The sequence below is a fragment of the Mus caroli genome, unplaced genomic scaffold (assembly GCF_978045245.1).
Source record: "Mus caroli unplaced genomic scaffold, Mus_caroli_1 scaffold_11, whole genome shotgun sequence".
Classification (NCBI taxonomy): domain Eukaryota; kingdom Metazoa; phylum Chordata; class Mammalia; order Rodentia; family Muridae; genus Mus; species Mus caroli.
The window spans coordinates 19,485,561-19,500,312 of NW_028227266.1; the positions used below are offsets into that span (position 1 = coordinate 19,485,561).

At 44.0% G+C, this 14,752-nt stretch overlaps 1 protein-coding gene across 5 annotated transcripts in view; it reads left to right on the forward strand.

Annotated features, from left to right (window-relative positions):
- Positions 1-14,752, forward strand: part of Bbs9 (Bardet-Biedl syndrome 9) — a 434,796-nt gene that overhangs the window by 21,542 nt on the left and 398,502 nt on the right. The gene's annotated exons all lie outside the window — the stretch shown is intronic.

Here is a 14,752-nt window from a genome sequence, read left to right on the forward strand (position 1 = left end):
TCTTTAGCTTTCACTAGCAATTTTTAACAGTGCTTTAAAAATGCTGAACATCTGCCTAGTACTCAGGGAAAGGCTAGTCTCCCTTCTCTGTCATAATAGTGTATCGAATGACACATTAAGAGATATTTAGGAAGTAGGGCAGTGGTGGCTCATGCCTTTAATCCCAGCACTTGGGAGGCAAAGGCAGGCGGATTTCTGAGTTCGAGGCCATCCTGGTCTACAGAGTGAGCTCCAGGACAGCCAGGGCTACACAGAGAAACCCTGTCTGGAAAAAGAAAAAGGAGAGGGAGGGAGGGAGGGAGGTAGAGAGAGAGAAGAGAGAAGAGAGAGAGAGAGAGAGAGAGAGAGAGAGAGAGAGAGAGAGAGAGATTGATTGATTTAGGGCTAGGTGTGAGAGGATTGGGAATTTAGGACAGCTTGAGCTACATGAAATCCTGTCTTAGCAAACAATAGGAAACAATAAAACAGAAGAAACAACAACAACAAAACTTCACACTAGTTCCTCCAACCTCCGCACCCCCCCCCCCAAAAAAAAAAAGACCCAAGGAAACACATGCTTATTTTGTATTTTGTCAGGAAGTCAAGGTGCTAGGAGGAAGCTGGTCACATTGTGCCTGTAGCCAGGGAGCTGATGGGCAGTGCTGGTACTCAGCTGGTGTAGATGCCCGACTTGCCAGCAAGAAAGGTGCCACAACAGGATCCTTCTGCAACACGTTTATTGGGAGAGCATGACTGCGAATGCGAAAGACCCTGAGCCCCAGAACTGACGCTGCTTATATAGGCCTAGGAGAGGCATGTCTACACCTGATTGGTTATGCTTTCAGTACCTCATTAACATGCCTCGGGCCAGGCAGTGACTCAGCAAAAAACTCTTTTGCACATGCGCACATTGGTTGTTTACCCAAACTTATGGGTGGTGGCCAGCGCCATCTTGTAATGGCGTATGTAGCTTCCCACATCTCCCCCTTTTTGTTTTAATGATGCTGGACTAGGCCTGTGCAATTATGTCCATCCGCCACGGCTCCTGTTTTAGGTTGTTCCTCTGTCACAGCCTTACCCGACATAGGATAACCCTATCGCCACCAGGCCCCATGTCTTAGCATGAGGAAAGTTGCCCGTCTTTGGATACCGCAGCGCTGTGTGACAGTAACTGCTAAATGACCTAGGGCAAACTCTACAAAAGAGGCCAGCCAAGTTTTAAAGAAATGAATTAGCAGGGAAATCATGATCACCCTACCGCGTACAATGAGGAAACCTCAGCGATGTGCAAGGGCTGATCAATGATTGTTGAGTCTCTCTCATCCCAGTGCAATGGATCCATAAATCCGTGGGGTGCAAGAGCAGAGAACTCAGATGCCGACTAATTCTTGAGCATAGATAACCAAACTTCAGGGGAGGTGCCGTTTTCAATGGCTAAAAGTGCCTGAGTTATAATCACCTTGTCACGTTTTTGTTGGGTTCTGAATTTGCAAACCAACCAAAGCATGAACACCAGTCAACAGCATATGGCAGCACCAAACAAAATCACTCCCACCCATTCCTTAAAGTAAGAAAAAACAGAGGTAAGCCAAGAGGTAAAGCCTCCAAGGGTCACTGGTTCCACTCTGGTTCCATTAAGGTTCAGGATCTGTATCTGCAGCTTCGTCTGCAACCTTTCCAGCTCCTGCGACCGGTTCCCCTTCAGATAATTCGATAAATCTATACCTTTAATAAAAGAACTATTAATATACCTAATGGGAGTAATGCACACATGCGGGGTTGATGCCACACAACTCATTTGTATGACATCTATCATCTGTTCCATGTTATGTTGTAAAATATCCACTCGTTGATTCACTAACATTAACCCTGAGGTGATATGAGAATCCGCCCTTTGCAGGGTAAGCAATGCCTCAGATGTTTTTTCTGCTATCTGACTTATGGTGTCAGCAGTATCAACTTGATTGGCCATAGCAATTCCTGCAGTAACTGCTGACGCTGCAGACACCACAATGGCAGTAACAATGGCAGCTGTGATTCCAAAATCTCTCTTCTGCCGAACAAGACTCATGATTGGGAACTTCTCTGGATCTGCCTCAACAGGCACAGGGACAAAGGTTGGTAGATGTACCACTAAGGCTAAGAAATTGGTTCCATTCCAGCATTGCATCAAAAAACAAGTGACATGTACAATCTAACCATTCTGTATTGTTTTGAAATTCAGCCAATATAAAGAAAAATGGAGGATTGACACAAACTTCTACTGGAGAAGGAGTCATATTTCTGATAACTCTATTAGATGTCACATTATCTAAATGAGCAGAGATATTGGAAAGTGTGGCAGAAAGTACAGTGAGAGGATTCTTAAAAGAGATAGACAGACTCGCTCACACGAACAGAAGCTCGAGATATTGTCCTACAGTGTGGTAAATGTGTAGAATTTATTAATGCACCTTCCGTGAGCGTTAATCCTCGCGGATTGAGACCCCTAAACCCCCTAGATGTTTGGCAGATGGATGTCACGCATATCCCAGCTTTTGGTAAATTACAATATGTACATGTGTCCATCGATACCAGTTCTGGTGTCCTACATGCTTCTCCCTTGACAGGGGAAAAGACAGTTCATGTCATATCCCACTGCTTAGAGGCTTGGGCTGCATGGGGCAAGCCCCTGCTGCTAAAGACTTCTGTCACAATGTAGAAGCAGGGACATGATAAAGTTGATGAAAATTCTTAGCACCTTCTATAGAACTTTGTGATAGCAAAACCATATCTCTGGTGGCTGAATCAGCAATTGCATTTCCCTTAACCATAGGTCCAGGTAATGATGTATGTGCTCTAATATGTAGAATATAAAAGGGATGCTCATGCATCAAAATGCAATCCTGTATTTTCATCAAAATCTCAGATACTGGACTAGACTGCTTAAAATTTCCAGCAGTCTCTAACGCTAATACAGCATTAACCACATAAACAGAATCAGAGATAATATTTATTATTATAGAGATAATATTATTTATTATTATTTATTTATTTTTATTTTTATTTATCTTTATTATTAAATATTTTATTTTAATATTTATTAAATATTCTATTATTAAATATTATAAATAATATTAAATATTTATTATTTATTATTAATATTATAGAGATAATAGTTATTCTCAAGCCTACTCTTTTTACCCTTTAAACACTGCTTTTGCATATGACCTGTTTTCTTGGGTTCGTTCATGTTGTTTAGAATGACTCCAACCCTGAGTTTCCAATTTTAAGCTAACTTTCTGTTACAAGCAAAAGGCTGCCTGCCCCTTTAAGAGCTCCATTTGCAATCGGCCCTCGGCAGGGCTTTTTCAGCTGTACTTGACTCCCAGCCACAGTGCAGCATTACTTATCAGTTTTCTGCTGTGCAAATTGAGACTGCTTTTTAAACAAGTTAAAGGATGGACAGCTAGCAGATAAAGTTTTAACCATTTATATTTTTCAACATGAAACACAGAACAACAATCATTCAAACAACAAAACAAAAACAAACATGAATTGACAGACATATGGACAATTTGGTGCACCAAAAACAGACAATAGACAAACAGGGAATAGAACTTGGTGTCTCAAAGGGACCCAGATATCCTAACCAGAGCTAAGAATATCTCCATAGGAGCCAGAGAGGAAGCAGGATGTCTTCCGTTTTTCTTCTGTCCCTAGGAGAGCTCTGAAATAGCTTATTTTCATTTTTTCTCTTTTTTGCTAAAAGGTCCCAAACAGGGGATAACTGCTTTTCTGAAACTTATTTTCTCTCTCTCATGTTCAGACTCTAATTCTTTATCTCCTTCTGGGAATTCTGGCAGAGAAGGGAGAGGAGGCACAGTGGCTGCTTCTGATAGTTACTCCTCTTTCCTCTTTCCCTGAGAGCTATCTTTAAGCCTTTGATGAAGGCTGCCTCTTTAGTCAAAGTCCTTGAGAGGAGGGTAAATTGACTTAATTTTTTGATCTTCATTCTTATATTATCTTTTGTATCTTTATATTTTCTTTTCTTTTTGTTTTCTCTTTTTATATCTCTTACTTTACTTATTTTTCTGCGCGTGCCTTCTTTTTCATTTCTCTCTGTTTCTGACATACTTTCCTGGTGCTCCTGTAAAAGTCACTGCCCTTCCTTAACAGCTAGCTCACATTTCGTGTCCTGGATACAAGCCTTAATCAGCTTCCATAACGGCCTTGTTCCTGCTTTCACTTTCCCTTCTGCCTCCTCTCTCGCTATATCTCTCTCTAACTTTTCCCAACTAGGTAGCGTCAGCGACCCAGTGGGGGCAAACCAAGGAGCGAGTCTGTCTATCTCTTTTAAGAATCCTCTCACTGTACTTTCAGAAATCTTTAAACCTCGTTCTTTGAGCAAGGCTTGCACCGGCCCCACTAACGGAGTAGACTGGCCGGTACCCATACTCAGATACTCACTTATCTACGTGAGGTTCTTAGCCCCAAGGTCCACTCACGAGTTTATCTACACTCGTTTTATGATCTTTTGTATCTGTCTAGCTATTCCCAGCAGATACACTCGTGTCCAGGGCGATGACAATTAAGGCAATGGCATAATATCAAGGCAAGAAAGAAAGCAAGTAACACATCCCCGGATCTATTCTGTAGGAAAGCATACCTCTCAGAGACTTATATTAATTTCTTTTTACTTACTGGTACCACCGTTCCCCAGCTGAAGAGTTCTGAATCCACGCAGTTGAATCCTTCTTAACAGTCTGCTTTACGGGAACACTTCATTAACCGCTCAATCCCCGTGATGCAGTTCTGAATCCTCCCTGTAACAGGGGGTCTTCGCTCGTGCCGGAAGATGTTTCTTTTCCCGGGTTTCAGCACCACTTTGTAGCTGCCCGACTCGCCAGCAAGAAAGACGCCACAGCAGGATCCTTCTGCACACGTTTATTGGGAGAGCATGACTGCGAATGCGAAAGACCCTGAGCCCCAGAACTGACGCTGCTTATATAGGCCTAGGAGAGGCATGTCTACGCCTGATTGGTTATGCTTTCAGTACCTCATTAACATGCCTCGGGCCAGGCAGTGACTCAGCAAAAAACTCTTTTGCACATGCGCACATTGGTTGTTTACCCAAACTTATGGGTGGTGGCCAGCGCCATCTTGTAATGGCGTATGTGGCTTCCCACATCCTGGCTTTCTTCTTTTATTGAGTTTAGGACCCAAGCCCATAGAATCGTTTAAGTTCCCATGGTGAGTTTAAATACTATCAGGTTGACAAGATTAACCATCACACTGGTTTTCCATTCATTCATTCATTCATTCATTCATTTATTGGTAGTCCTGGGGATGAGCCTAGGACTTTGGACACACTAGGCGCCAAGAGCTCTACCACTAACAATCTCTCCAGCCCTTTAAATAATTTTAATTTGGGGACAGAGTTTCACTAAGTTGCCCAGGGTACCCTTGAATTCATTTACTCTGTAGCCTAGGCTGGCTTCCTGCAGCTTCCACAATAACTGGGGTCATTGTGCCACCCTGCTGTGTGAAGGAGGTGCAGCGGGATGTCCTGGCAGCTCTGATGCTGAGCAGCCTGCAGATCTTCACTGGAGAAACACCAGTTCATTTGTTTGCTTTCGGTTCTTATTCCTGTTGAAGTGTAGAAATTCTTTATATATGGATGTTATCTCCATATTGGAATACTGAATTGCAGAAAGTTTCTCTAATTCTGTGGTTTGCATCTGCTGCATTATTTAACACTTAAACAGCATTCTTCCCATTATTTTGTAGATGAAGAGGCTGAAGCATGGCAGGGTTAGTAGTTGCTTTTATCACTGTGCTGACAGAGCACCTGACCGTGCAGTTTAAGCAAGGACGTGTTCATTTGGCTCAGTGCTTGAGTGCAGAGAGTTCACCATGGCGGGAAGGCATGGCAGGGGGAGGTGAGTGGTACCATGTACCACTGCTGGTCACGTGGTACCTGCAGTTAGGAAACAGAGGGATGAATGTTGGGGTTCATCTCCCTTGTTCCATTTTTACCCTGTCTGTGACTGAAGCCTGGGGAATGGTATTAGCCACTGTGCTGTTTGGTTTATTGTCAACTTGATACAAACTAGAGACTGGGAAGGGGGAGCTCATCCCACTGTAGGCGGTGCCATCCCTAGGCAAGTAGGTCTAGGATGCATAAGAAACATAGCTGAGTTAGGTGGGGGGAGCACGCCAGTTAGCAGTATTGCTCGGTGATCTCTGCTTCAGCCTCTGCCCCCAGGTTCTTACCTTGAGTTCCTGCCTTGGCTTCCTGTCATGATCAAGTATGACCTGCAAGTCAAATGAACCCTTTTCTCTGTTGGCTGAGGGTGTTCTCCCTCTCAGCTATAATTTCCTGAAAACACCCTCAGAGACATGCCCGTAATGGATCTCCGAGGTAGTTCCAAACCCAGTCAAGCTGACAAAGGTGGTCATCACACTTGGTGGTTGCATGGTTGAGTGGTTGGTATGTGCTGTCACAGGAATCCACACTCACACAGCCTGTCTCCAGTGTTCGAGATTTTCAGCATTCTAACACAGTTTCTTGGTTTATTTTAGATGGAAGAACATGGCCTTGGTTTCTATGATTTGTGTGTGTAGAAGACCTACTTCAAGGAACAGGCTGTTCTGTGTGTTTAAAAAGTACAGTTGGCCTTTGTTATTTTCAGGTTCTGTATAAGCAGTGTTCTGTTCATAAGCAGTGTTCTCAGTGTGTTGCACTTTTCTGTGGCCGCTGCTTCAGCAGCGAGAATGGTAACCTACTGGACCCACACCACAGATGCCAAGGCCAATATTTGTCTTCTTTCAATTCTTATGCTAGAAACAAGAACAAGCTGTGCGAGTCTGTTCTCTGGGATCAAACTTAGGTCAGGAGGCTTGGTGGCCAGCCCTGCAGAGCCTTCTTGCCAGCTCTGCATTTCCTCTTTCATGTCTAGGCAGTGGTTAGTAGTGGTACATGCTTTCAGTCCCAGGACTCAAGAGTCTGAGGCAGGGGATCAAATGTTCAAAGCCAGTTGGGGCTACACAATTAGACTGTGTTTCAAAAAGCAAAGCAAGACAAGACAACAAAACAACCAAAGAAGTAAAGAAGTAATGAAGTGTCGGCTAATGTTCCTAAGTACAAGGAAGCTGTGAGAAGATCCAGGGATAAGAAACGTTTTGGTCAGGCTGATAGAGTCCCAGCTCCTGACTGTGAGTTCAGTGGTTATGAGTCAACAATATAATGTGTCTTTATACAGAAATACATAGTGACACTATCTACTGAGCAATAGAGATGTGGTGTCCAGAGGTTCAGGACCTAAGCCTTCACTCCTGTGAGTGGTAGCTCTGTAACCAACTCATTTGAATTGAATGTTTGTGGAGACCTTCTGTAAGTAACTGGCTAAGAAGGAAATGTATGCCTGTCTTAGTCAGGGTTTCTATTCCTGCACAAACATCAAGACCAAGAAGCAAGTTGGGGAGGAAAGGGTTTATTCGGCTTACACTTCCATACTGCTGTTCATCACCAAAGGAAGTCAGGACTGGAACTCAAGCAGGTCAGAAAGCAGGAGCTGATGCAGAGGCCATGGAGGGGTGTTCTTTACTGGCTTGCCTCCCCTGGCTTGCTCAGCCTGCTCTCTTATAGAACCCAAGACTACCAGCCCAGAGATGGCACCACCCACAAGGGGCCTTTCCCCCATGATCACTAATTGAGAAAAATGCCTTACAGTTGGAGCTCATGGAGGCATTTCCTCAACTGAAGCTCCTTTCTCTGTGATAACGCCAGCTGTGTCAAGTTGACACAAAATTAGCCAGTACAATTGACCCCTTGTCAACTTGACACACAAACACATCACTAGTAAGCCTCAACCCATACATTCTTATTCATCCCCAAGGTCTAAATAACTTTAAAAGTCCCACAGTCTTTACATATTCTTAAATTTTCAATCTCTTTAAAATATCTCTTAAAAATTCAAAGTCTTTTTACAATTAAAAGTCTCTTAACTGTGGGCTCCACTAAAACAGTTTCTTCCTTCAAGAGGGAAAATATCAGGACACAGTCACAATCAAAAGCAAAAATCAATCTCCAACTGTCCACTGTCTGGGATCCAACTCACGATCTTCTGGGCTCCTCCAAGGGCTTGGGTCACTTCTCCAGCCATGCCCTTTGTAGCACACGCGTTGTCCTCTAGGCTCCAGATGCCTGTACTCCACTGCTGCTGCTGCTCTTGGTGGTCATCTCATGGTACTGGCATCTCCAAAACACTGCGTGACCCCTTCAGTCCTGGGCCTTCAATTGCAACTGAGGCTGCACCTTCACCAATGGCCTTCCATGGCCTCTCACAGTGCCTAGCCTCAGCTGCTCTGTGTGACCCCTTCATGCCTTCAAAACCAGTACCACCTGAGTGACCCTTACACATTACCAAGTCCCGCTGCAGCAGGAGTACAACCTTGGCTATTTTTGGAACACAGCCTCGTTGTGCTTTCAGAAAACACTTCCCAGAAGATGTCACCTCAATGATGCTGGTCTCTTCTTAATCACCGCTAATTTCTTAGCTCCAGCTAACCAGCATCAATAGTCCCAGTAGTGCAAAGTTTTTGCTTTAGTAGTTCTGGTATCTTGTTAATCACAGCTGATTCTTCAGCCCCAGCTAACCAGAACTACAGAATCTTCAAACTCCAAAATATCAATGGCCCTGAAAAGAGTCTTTAATTTTCCCTCTGAAATTTCACAAACCAGGCCTCAATCTTCTGCACTGTTCTCAACATTATCTTCCAAGCTCCTACACAACATCTGACAGAGCTCTTAACAACAAATGGATCTTCAAGCCCAAAGTTCCAAAGTCCTTCCACAGTCCTCCCCAAAACATGGTCAGGTTGTCACAGGAATACCCCACTCCTGGTACCAATTTGTCTTAGTCAGGGTTTCTATTCCTGCACAAACATCAAGACCAAGAAGCAAGTTGGGGAGGAAAGGGTTTATTCGGCTTACACTTCCATACTGCTGTTCATCACCAAAGGAAGTCAGGACTGGAACTCAAGCAGGTCAGAAAGCAGGAGCTGATGCAGAGGCCATGGAGGGGTGTTCTTTACTGGCTTGCCTCCCCTGGCTTGCTCAGCCTGCTCTCTTATAGAACCCAAGACTACCAGCCCAGAGATGGCACCACCCACAAGGGGCCTTTCCCCCATGATCACTAATTGAGAAAAATGCCTTACAGTTGGAGCTCATGGAGGCATTTCCTCAACTGAAGCTCCTTTCTCTGTGATAACGCCAGCTGTGTCAAGTTGACACAAAATTAGCCAGTACAATGCCCTAAGTACCACTGAAGTCTGTACCATGGAGGGATGTTTCGTGTACAATAGAAACTAATACAGAAGCTGGGTTTGGTACTCAAATCTCAGTTCTCAGCGGCTGATGCAGGAGAGTTGCTAGGTTACCTTTGAGCTATGGTGTGAGACTTTGTCTAAACAATTAAGTAGAGGAACGTATAATCTCAGGGTAGGTGCTGCTGTATTTTTATTGAAAAGTGCAGTGTGCATTCACAGGAGTAACTTAGAAGGAAGGGTTGGGGATGCTCATTCTGTGAAAGAAATCAAGGTACAGAGGCTTGTGGTTGTCTGAGGACACACGATTAAGTGTATGGACCTGCAAACCTGATTGCTTGGTGTCTGTCTGTGTGCATGTGCACATGTGTGCATGTGTATTCGCGCCTGTGATACAGTTTCACTTCCACCTTGCCTTTTCTGGAGGAAGTGGACGCTGAGTACCTGTAGTTCCAGAGCAGAGGATGTTGTAGTTGGTCATGAAAGGAAGTTAGATATTTTGTTAAAAGATTTCTGTGCTAAGTTCTGTGTTTCAATTTTTAATAGTTGTTGCGGGAAATATTTTTTTTGTTTTTGTTTTTGTTTTTTTTTTTTTTTTGGTTTTTCGAGACAGGGTTTCTCTGTGTAGCCCTGGCTGTCATGGAACTCACTTTGTAGACCAGGCTGGCCTCGAACTCAGAAATCCGCCTGCCTCTGCCTCCCGAGTGCTGGGATTAGAGGCGTGCGCCACCACGCCCGGCTGCGGGAAATATTATAGAACTAACTGGCATGCTCCCATTCTTGTGCCTCAACTCTCTACCCTGAGACCTGGTTGGCTATGCACTGGCGGGCAATGGCCGACTTGTTTTTATGTTGTGGAGATTCTGACTCTGAACTTCACAATCTCTCCACCCAGATCACTAGGTTCCCACTGGTGAGTCGCTACCACGACAACCCCGTGCTTCAAATGCCTTTGTGGAGCACCTCAGGCAAACCCACGCTTGGCCACTGTACCTTTCACTCTTGAACCCAGAGGAGGCACTGCGTGAAGGAAAAAGCAACACAAACTTACTTCAGAGACAATGGCAACTCAGTCTCTGGGTGCAGCATCTAAAGCCTAGTCTTGTAAGCCTTGTTAAAATCCCATTCCTCTGGCGGCGAGTTCTTGCAGATCCTCCACAATACTGGGAAACTCTAGCAGCTACATCTTACACCTCTGATGTCCCGTTCCAAAGAGAACTCACTCTCTCCTGCTTCCTCTTCCTCCATCGAACTCAGAAGTCCCTCCTACTCACCCAGATCCTTTATTCATTAGAGGATTGGTTCACAAGAAGCCACCTGAGTAGGTGACTCACTCCTCATTCCAGACAGTCTCTCCCGGGAGAGCAAGCCGCCCAGAGCCATCCACAACTAATAGTGAGCCTCTAGAACAGTTTTTTCCCCCATTTTTGTGTAATTCCTTCCTAAACTTCTTAGAAAATAGGATTATTTCAAAATGAATATATAGGTTCCTAGCCTAATTCATAGTGGTGTTGCAGAGTATCTCATTAATGCTCGTAAGCATTTGGAATTGTGGTTTCATGCTCTTGTGTATAATACAAAGAGGGAAAGTTAACTTAGAGCATGAATCTCAAAGCCATGCAAGTTTAATTTGCTATGTGTTAGGAGAGAATTAATTTCAGCAGGGTGTGGTAGCAAATGACTATAATCCTAGCACTTGGACTATGGAGGTACAAGATCAGGAGTTCAAGGTCATCATGGGACACTCCAAAATTTGTCTTTAAAGACGATAACAATAGCAACCAAAAGACCCAAGACTTTATTTCAAGGTCATTATTTGATTATAATTAATTCACAAATAAAAACAGCACACAGTGTGATTAAGGTGGGTGCTCAAAACAGCTTTGAACCCTATGCATCTCAGTGAATATAAAATTAGGACGGCCATGCTGAAGCCTGTCTCCGCACTTAGGGTACTACACTGTCAATTAGATTCTAAATCGCTTATCTACCACAAGGAGAGGAAGACTATGGTAGTGGGAACTAGAAAGATGATTAGATTTATGTCTTCCTTCATGACACCCAGGACCTTTGCCTACATTCTCTCTTTACTGTTGTAAGACCCCCGATGCTGGGCCTCCGCTCAAGTCCTGGGATGAGCTGGCCAGCACCCCAGTGTCCTGAGAGAAAACCACACCTGATACAAACTGCAAGAGGTTTTATTATCAGATAGCTGAGGACGAACCCCTTGCGCCTGGCAGGGCAGGGTAGTTCAACCCCAAGCAGTGACAGTAGGGGGCTTTTAACAGCTAGCTGAGGAATTGGGAGGAGTTGGGAGGAGTTGGGAAGAGTTCTTCTCTTCTGGGTGTCCTTGGTGAAACTTACAAGGCAGGAGTGGGGAGTGAGTTCTTTCTGAATTTTTATCTCTGTGTCCTCGGCACAGGAAGGCAGGCATCTCTGGTTGTACAGTATAGAAACAAAAAGGCTTTTTGCTGGCTATAGAGAACAAAGAGCTTCTTTCTAGCTGTATTTTTTTTTTTTTTTTTTTTTTGGTTTTTCGAGACAGGGTTTCTCTGTATAGCCCTGGCTGTCCTGGAACTCACTTTGTAGACCAGGCTGGCCTCGAACTCAGAAATCCGCCTGCCTCTGCCTCCCGAGTGCTGGTCTAGCTGTATTTTTAACGATCAGGGAAAACAAGCTTGGGGAAATGTTTTAGGGGCTCTACCTTCCAGGGAGAAATGCTTTAAGCCGGGGTCTCACACTGTCACCTAACATAACCTCCTTTCTAAATGTCATACGATACCCACAGTTACCTCTCTCTGTTAAAACTGGAGTGTGTGTGTGTGTGTCTATACATTGTATAGATCAGAATTGGCACATGAGGGAGGATATGTGTTTTCCTTTTCTTTGTTTCTGAGTTTGGGTGGCCTTGATTGATATTTTACATTATAGTCCTCACAGTGCCGTCCCCTGCCCTGCCCTTTGTGGTCAGCCTGCCTAAACCCATGCTTCTCTCTGTGTGTAGCAAGTAAGAGTCCAGGTGATGCTAGTGAAATAATAACAAGTCCTCTGGCCTGACTAGTGTCACATCACACGTGCGCACAGAGGAATGAGTGTACACATGTGTCAGTACCGGTGGCAAGAGCAGGTCACTTAGGGAGCCGTAGACAGGCAGCGCTGAGCTGCACGCGTTCTGGGGAAAGTGATCACTCTGTATCTTATTCTTTCCCTAAGAAATCAGCAGTTTAGATCCAGTGCAGCGTGGACGGGTCTTCTAGTGTTATTGATTATTTCAAGCTTTAACAAATAGTTCATAAAAGAAGCTGCTGGATTCACCATAGAGAAAGATACTTTTTAGTTTGGTTTTCTGCCCTACTTAGACTTTTTAAAGGTATATGCATAGGTTGTCAATACCCTTTGCTATAAACAAAATTCTTTATGCATAGTAACAACAACAACAACAACAACAACAACAGCAACAACATAATTCATCAGTACAGGTTCCGAAGCTTGTGGTTGGCCAATTTCAGTTATCTCAGCCCTAAACTCTCATAATTTTTTTACCAACATTGTTATTTTTAAATATTAAATATGTTTATATAAATGTGCCGTGCATTTAGCCTGCTATTCCAATTTTGATTTTTCTTTTATTGTGTCTTCTCCTTGCTTTCTTTTTTTTTAAAGATTTATTTATTTATTATATGTAAGTACACTGTAGCTGTCTTCAGACACACCAGAAGAGGGCGTGAGATCTCATTAAAGATGGTTGTGAGCCACCATGTGGTTGCTGGGATTTGAACTCAGGACCTTTGGAAGAGCAGTCAGTGCTCTTAACCACTGAGCCATCTCTCCAGCCCTTCTCCTTGCTTTCTAAAAGCTAGGCTGCATCCGGCCCATGTACAGTTAAAAAAGTGAGGCCTTGTTGAGCCTTCAGGCCTGGAGACCGCAACATACCACATGCTAGCGTGAGAAAAGTCACCTTTATCTGTGTATTTTTTTTAAATCAAAAATTTCAAAAGTTAATAGTAATCAGCCATCTGTTTCCCGTTTTGCTACACTGTTCATTTCATTAGCACATTTGCTGCCCTGCGGTTTTATTTCCTAGGTATGTAATTTCTACAGTTCTTTGTCAGTTCTGTAGATTAGCCCTGTCCGAAGCGAAGCATAAGTGGCACCGATCTCCTCCCCTCCTGCGCTGTGTGCTCTGTTGTTTGTCGGCTGGGCTGGGCTGGGCTGGCATTGCTGTGCAGGGACTTTGTACTTGATGCACTCCGCTGAGGGTGGGCTGGGTCCTGTGCTGCGCTGCTCCACTCAGAACGGTCTCGTCTACTCCAGGGCCTTTTTCTCCAGTTGCTTTGTAAATTGTATTTTGTGTGTGTGTGTGTGCGCGCATAGTTTAGTTTTTCCATTGAAAACATTTTACACTGTATATTCTGGCCATGTTTTGCTATCCCTCTTCCTCCCAGATCCTCTGTACCTTCCTACCCACCTTACTTTAAGTTCTTTCTCCCTCTTTAATGACAAAGAACCAAGAAACTGTTTCCTGGAGTCACCCATCACCTCTGGTTCTTGTTATCTTTCTGCCTCTTCCTTCCTCGAGATTCCTGGGCACTGAGGGAAGGACTTGACATCCCACTTAGGATGGAGTGAGTGTTCCAAAGCCCCTCCCTCCCTCCCTCCCTGCACACTGTCCAGCTGTGGGTCTCTGGGCTGATTCCTATCTACTGCAAGACGAAGCTTCTCTCTTGAGGCCTGAGATACCCCAGTGACTTGAAGGACATTCTTCCTGGTCTACTCTACCAGTTTCAGGGTTTCAAGCTTTTTTTTTTTTTTCTTTTTTAAAGATTTATTTTATTAATATATGTAAGTACACTGTAGCTATCTTCAGACACTCCAGAAGAGGGAGTCAGATCTTGTTGTGGATGGTTGTGAGCCACCATGTGGTTGCTGGGATTTCAACCCTGGACCTTCGGAAGAGCAGTCGGGTGCTCTTACCCACTGAGCCATCTCACCAGCCCCCAGGGTTTCAAGCTTTAAGCTAAGGTCTTTGATATATTTTTTGTGCAAGCTGAAAGACACAGATTTAATACAATCCTTTGCAGGATATCCAGTTTTGCCTGGACTATTTGTTGAACATGATCTCTTTTTTCTACTGCATGTTTGCCTGATTTGCCAAAAGCTAGGTGGCCGTAGTTTTGTTGGTCTGTATGTGACTCCTCTATGCTGTCCCAGTGGTCCGTCTGTCTTTTTATGACAGCACAAGGCTGTTGCTATCACTGTATAATTTGGGGTGGGTTTTGCATACCTCCAGTGTGTTCTTATCACTGAGGATCACTTTGGCTATCTGTGGTCTTATATGAATACTCGGATTGTTTTATTCTAGATCTGCAGAGTATAACATTGGAATTTTGATAAATACTACATTAAACTTGTAGATTACTTTTGGTATTCTATCCACTTTGTAATATTGATTCTGTTAACTCAG